We start from the raw sequence: 6,191 nt of genomic DNA on the forward strand, positions 1-6,191 counted from the left end.
GTCCTGAAAGAAAACAACTTTCAGGTTTGGGGTGATAGTCCATGGTACAGTATTTCCCATGGAAAGTGTAAAAGTGTAAAGGCCTGAGTTTATTCATACAAAAAAAAAAAAAAAAAAAAGAAAAGAATTTCCCACCCAGATTGATCTACCCTGCAACATTATCTTTCAAAATTAATAGAAAAATAAAATAATTCCATGACAAAAAAATAGATACTTGAATACTTACATCATTTATTTATTTTGTATTTTGTGGAACCGAGGATTGAACTCAGACCCTTGCGCTTGCCAGGCAAGTGCTTATTTTACTGAGCCATCTCCCCAGCTCCTCCATCATTTACTTATTTTATTTTTTCTTTTACTTCTTTGCTTATAGATTTATTTTACTTTAACTTGGTTGTCACATAGTGAAATCAAAAACCCTGGCATCGTAGGATTGTGTGCCAGTGAACTACATTAAAAAGCATTTTCAGTTTTTATTTATTTCATTTATTTTTTATTTTTTATTAATTTTAATGAGAAATAAGTAGCAATGAGACAGTTTCAAAACAGATTAGTAGGTCAGCTGCAATAATTAATACATTGTGTATGGTTGTCTTCATAGTAGTTATTCTCAGTATAAGATGCAGATGTGATCTCTTGTCTGAACAATATTAGTACAAATCTTCTCATTGAACTAAGAGAAAGTAGCTGTATTTGTAACCTATTTTGTATATACATATATTTTTTTCACTAAAACATGTTCCTTTATTTATATCCCTCCCCTTTTTTTTTGTTTTGTCAGAGATGGGTGTTCCATTACTATTACAAAAGCTGTATTTGGAGAAGTCTTTAAGCAATACCATATTAATATACTGAGGTATAAAAGGCTCAAGTCGACAACTTCTGACATTGCCAGTTCTGTTGATATCCCACAACTATTATGGACTTTTGGACTATATTGGGATATTTTGCTGAATTCAACTATCTACAATATTTGAATTGGTGTCAAGTATGAAAAGGTCCTTTATCTATCTATTTTAATGATTATTTATTAGTACAGGGTCTTGTTATGCAGCTCAGACTCATGGTGATCTTCCTGTCTCAGTCTCCCCAGCACTGGGATTACAGACATGCATCACCAGGCCTGGTTTTGCCGGCATAGTGCATCTGGGGTTCTGGAGCTGGTACGGAACGTAATACTGGGGATCAAACCTGGGTCATTGTGCTTGCCAAGTAGGCACTTAGACCACTGAGCTATCTCCCCAGCCCCCATTTGTGTCTTTTAGAATGTGTTCAGGTTTACCAATGAAATCTAAGACAGCAGGCTGATAAAAGTGTCACTGGGTCTCCTGTGCTAAGGTCAGGGACAGCCCAATAGGGAGATCTCAGGGTCTCTGGGACAAGCCCTGGTGGTGGAAGCCAGAGGGGAAAACAGGGAGGAGAGAACAGGGAGAAAGAGAGGCCAGGGCCTCGACAAGGAGAGATCTGGCTATCACGGACGGGAGGCGGGAGAGTGGCTGAAGGGAAAAGTAATAGATGACTTTTAAAGGTAAATGCACCAAAATATCAAGGAGCATCATTGGCAAAATGTTTGCTTCAGTGGAGATGTGTTATATCAATCATCTCAGTAATGGTTGGAATTTAGAGATTGTAGAATTTTTCCTACTTCTTGTGGGATAAAAACAACAGTGGTAAATTATTTTCTTCATTTCACAGTCAGTAAAACTGAGCCATAGAGAAATTTCTCAAAGAAAATTTAAAAGGATCTGGTGCTTGTCAAATAAACATACTGATTCTTTTAAGGTATAAAAGCAAAATGCACTGTGTTTAGAAAAAAAATTATTTTAACAATTGCAAGTTTAAAAACTCCTAATACTTTCAGGCTATTGCACGTGTTAGTGTTTGGTTCATGGTTGACTCCAGTTACATCCTAAAGATGCCAAAGCCAGTCTTCTGGGTTGGTACACTGAGGGCCTTGCTAACACTGAGACCCTAGACCAGTCTGATGTTGGCCGGATCAATGAATGATGCTGTCATCCCACAGCCTTGCCCTGGAATAGTAAGGCTTTCTTTCCTCTTTGAACTGCTTAGTGATGGGTTCTTTCAAAACTGCCTTGTCAGCACTGGAGAACTGTTTCCCTCCTGTGATCTTTGGTCCTTGGCTTCAGTGGCTATAATATGCTGGCTGCATACTCTCCTTCCATCAGTGAGATATGAGCATTTGGACACATATAGAGAACTCTTGGGCTATGAGACATCCTGTAGTTTCCAGCCCCATGGGGACCCTGATGATGACAGTTATCTTAGGTATTTTGGCACAGGCTGCCGCAGCCACCATCTTGGCACCATATTTGACAATTCCTTTGGCCTTGTAGTGTCTACCAACCATGCATACTGTTCTGATGAAACAGCAGAAGAATATATCTTTAGCAGCATAGCTGAATGAAGTGAGCATCCTTTTTACAGATTCAGAAAACAGAACTCCATTGTTTCCAGGAATGCCTACCAGGAATCCAAATATTAGAGCAAATCCGTGACTGATGTATCTCTGTAGAACACTTTGAACTCACTGAACCTGCTTCTATATACATTTCTAACAATAACCTTTCAGATATCAAACCAACTAGTCTGTGCAATTCATCACCAGGAAGCAAAGAATCTTTGGAAGGCTTAGTGGTAGCATCCAACGCCTTTTGATAATTTGGATTCCACAATCTTCCATGCTATGTGAAGAGCATGATGGTTGTCCAAAGCATAGTGGTCAGTGACCCCAGACTTCCTGTAGTGAAGATGGCCATCTCCCAGCTCCTCAGTGGTTACCTCCTTGCCAATAACTGCTTTAATCTGGTGGATTCCTGTCAAGAAAAGGGTCCCCTGTTTGTGCAAGATGATGTTTTCTTGTTCGACATCTCAGGCACATAGATGTCCATCTGTGTGTCCACCTCCATCTGTGTAATAGTTTCAGAAGACGTGATTACTTAATTATAGAATACGCAGCCAAAATGATCTAGATTTGGAAATGCACCTGCTCGGTGAGGTAAGTTGGTGACACCTGAGTCAACCAGGTAATGCAGGGGAGCCGGTTCTGTAGGGCAATTTCTTGTGCCTAGAGGTGTTTTTTCACAGTCACAGGGTAGTAGGTACCTCCTTTGACACTGGCACCATTGACAACAACCATGTGTTCTAGTGCCCACACCCTTCAAATACCAATGATGATGACATCTGCAGTGATGTCTTTGTCACCATGAAGTTGGCACCTTGCAAACTGGGATAACTCCACAAATGGAGACCCTGAGCAGATAAGAGTGTGGATTCTGCCTCTGGGCAACAGTTTTCCTCATGGTGTATGGAGTGCCCAAGCTTTTTCACTGCTTCCTTGTGGGCCTGATCAGAGCGTTCCCACAGCTGGCCTGCTCATGTCGTCATCTGCTCCTAGTTCTCCTCATACAGGTGGAGCCCAGTAAGGTCACTGCACACCTGTGCTAGCTGCTTGGCTTGGAGGCAGCAGCAGGCACAGGAATGCAGGGCTGCCCTCAGCACTGCCCACATCACAGAGCAGGGTTCTAGGGTGCCAAGGATGCTGAGGGCCCCAAAAGTAGGTGGCCCATGCCCACCAGGAGCTAGAATTTTCCTCACTCTAGGCTGCAGCTCTGCTCCTGCTCTGATATTTCTTAATAGTAGGACAGATAGCCACCCTGATCCCCTCAAGAAAAAGTACTAGTAACCCAGGCTTTTGTGTTAGATCTCCACATGATCCCTAGGTTATTCTTCATGGCTTTATTTTGTAAGGTTTTTGACACAGTGGGGAGACGCTGACAAAGGTAAAAAGAAACCCTTTATTACTGGCATGGAAGGGTTGTTGGAGATTGCAAGGACCCTCAGAGGGAAAGCTAGGGAATGGGTCTTTATTGAATTGGACTAGGGGCAGAGCTTATATGAGCAGGCAAAGTGTTGGGTGGGGAGAAGATTGGAAGCTTGTTGGTACTTGCTAAAGTTTATTTGGGGACTAGAAGAAGAATACAGAAGTTAGTCTTGGAGAGACACATTGTCATTTTGGGGCTCATTGCCATGTTGAGTCATGGCCATGACGACCTTGGCAGAGTTCCATAGGGGCAGGAACCCATCAATGTCTTCTGAATATGCTAGGGGCCTCAGAGTGATAAACCCAAAGAGGTTTTATCTTGAGGTCACCACTCACATTGGCACATACTAATATGTTTAATCTATCATTCATAGGCTTGTGGCCTAACATTTTCTTCTCTTCCTGCATAATGTACATTCTCTTGGGCACTTTCTACTAGAGAAAGAGTTTCATCACAGTTGAAAACTTGAGACCAAGAGCCATTTCCCATCATTTTGAAGTGGTGTATGTAATTTTCAGTACCTCTTTTATCAGCACTGGCTGTTTCACCGTGCCTAGTTATGCTGTGAAGCACAGTTCTCACTTTAAAATTGTGAAATTTCCCTTACTGGCACAAAATGTTTCACTGTATCACTTACTAATGCATTATCCTTTACAAAATCTGCATTTATAGTCCTAGTTTTTTCACAGATTATAGACTCAGCCTTTCTATCCTGGCTTACACTGTTGATTATGACTTATTGATTTGAGTAACACCTTTAGCAACACTAGCTTCCTTTATTCAATTTTTTTTCCTGTAAGATTGTCAAGATCGTAGATTGCAACACACTATACATGTCAGCAAGATCACTCACACAAATACCACTCTCATATTTTCTCACAATTTCCTTTTTTTTTTTTTTTTTTCTAATTGTGAGTGCTTTCTTTACCGTCCCTTCCTCCCTTAGAGTCTTTGGGATCATTCTGATAGCAGTAATCATAGTAATTAGATAAAGCACTGACCAAAATCATGTCCACAAACACATGCATCTGGGCTCAGACTTGTGTCTTTTGTATGCTTCTCTGGCATCAGGAGTGTTTGTAACAATCACACAGGTGGCCAGCTTTTAGGTCATAACTCAAGGTTTTGCTTGTATATTAAACTCAAAATTCTGGTCCTAACCCAATTTATTTGTGTGTGAGGCTGGTCATAAATTAAGGGTCCACTGTGTACAAAGATGAATGGAGGGGGCTGGTGAGATGGCTCAGTGGTCTAAAGCACCTACTTAGAACAAGTTTAGCAAAGCACAGGGACTGCGGTTCAATCCCCCAGCACCACATGCCAGCTGGCCCCGCCCCCTGATGGGCTGAGCTGCCCCCCCCCCCACTAAGTAAATAAAAATGAATTTTAAAAAAAAGATGAATGGATTTCAATGGGGTTTTCCTAACATAGCAGTTTTCTTAATTACATCAGTCTCCAGGACAGCTGTGTGTGCCTATATGGATTGTGTTCTGGGAAGTTGCAAATGGCCCTGCGGATGAGCAGCGCACATCGACCTGAATGTACCTGGTGGCCCTGCCAGCTCAGTGAACTGCAGGCAGCAAATCTCAATATTTATTCGACAAATTGAAATTTCCTCTAATATCAGTGAGAGATTGTTTCATTTTTGGGGGAGACAGAATGCATGTGAGGTGGGCAGTAAATACCTACCTGGTTTCATATTTGCATTCAATACCACGTGTTCCGGTTCTTCAGCATATAGCAAGATGGGCTCTGGGCTTCGTTTTACCCAAACCCATGAGTGAGTGAACCCAGGAGAGTTTCTGCAAGTTGTGGTGTTTCCCAAGGAACATTTCATACCTGGAGGCTGTGGGGTCTGTTTTCTCTGTCTCTAGTTACACAGCCTAGGACAGACTTTGTAGCTTCGGTTCCTTCTTTTTTTTAACCACATAGAATCGAACTTGGCTTTGAAATAAACAAGGCTATTTTTATGAGCAGCCCAACAGCTGGTATACTTTAACAATTGTTCTCTTTTCCTCTTGTTTCTTGGCTTTTATTTCTCACCCCACCTCCTTCTTGTCTTTCCCACCTCCTCCACTTTATCCAATTACCACACCAGGATTTGCTCCCTTCTCCTTTCCTGAAGAGATACTGGCTTCATTCAACTGCTTACACAAATAAACCAAAGTCTCCCTTTGCCCCAGCCACCTGCTCAGTGTACACGCAGGAGACCAGTTATAATGGAGGAGACAAATCCCCTGGAACAGCTGATCCCAGCATGGATTTGGAGGCTTATCTTCAGTCTGAATCACAGGGTCATGCCAGGGTCACCCCAGGAGCACATGTCCCCTTGCTTCCACTGCGATTACC

The 6,191-nt window shown here is 42.0% G+C and overlaps 1 pseudogene; it reads right to left on the reverse strand.

Annotated features, from left to right (window-relative positions):
• Positions 1-1,902: 1,902 nt before the first annotated feature.
• Positions 1,903-4,870, reverse strand: LOC101565694 (annotated as a pseudogene).
• Between the last annotated feature and the right edge of the window lie 1,321 nt (positions 4,871-6,191).

The sequence above is a fragment of the Octodon degus genome, unplaced genomic scaffold (assembly GCF_000260255.1).
Source record: "Octodon degus isolate 3935 unplaced genomic scaffold, OctDeg1.0 scaffold00015, whole genome shotgun sequence".
Taxonomy (NCBI): domain Eukaryota; kingdom Metazoa; phylum Chordata; class Mammalia; order Rodentia; family Octodontidae; genus Octodon; species Octodon degus.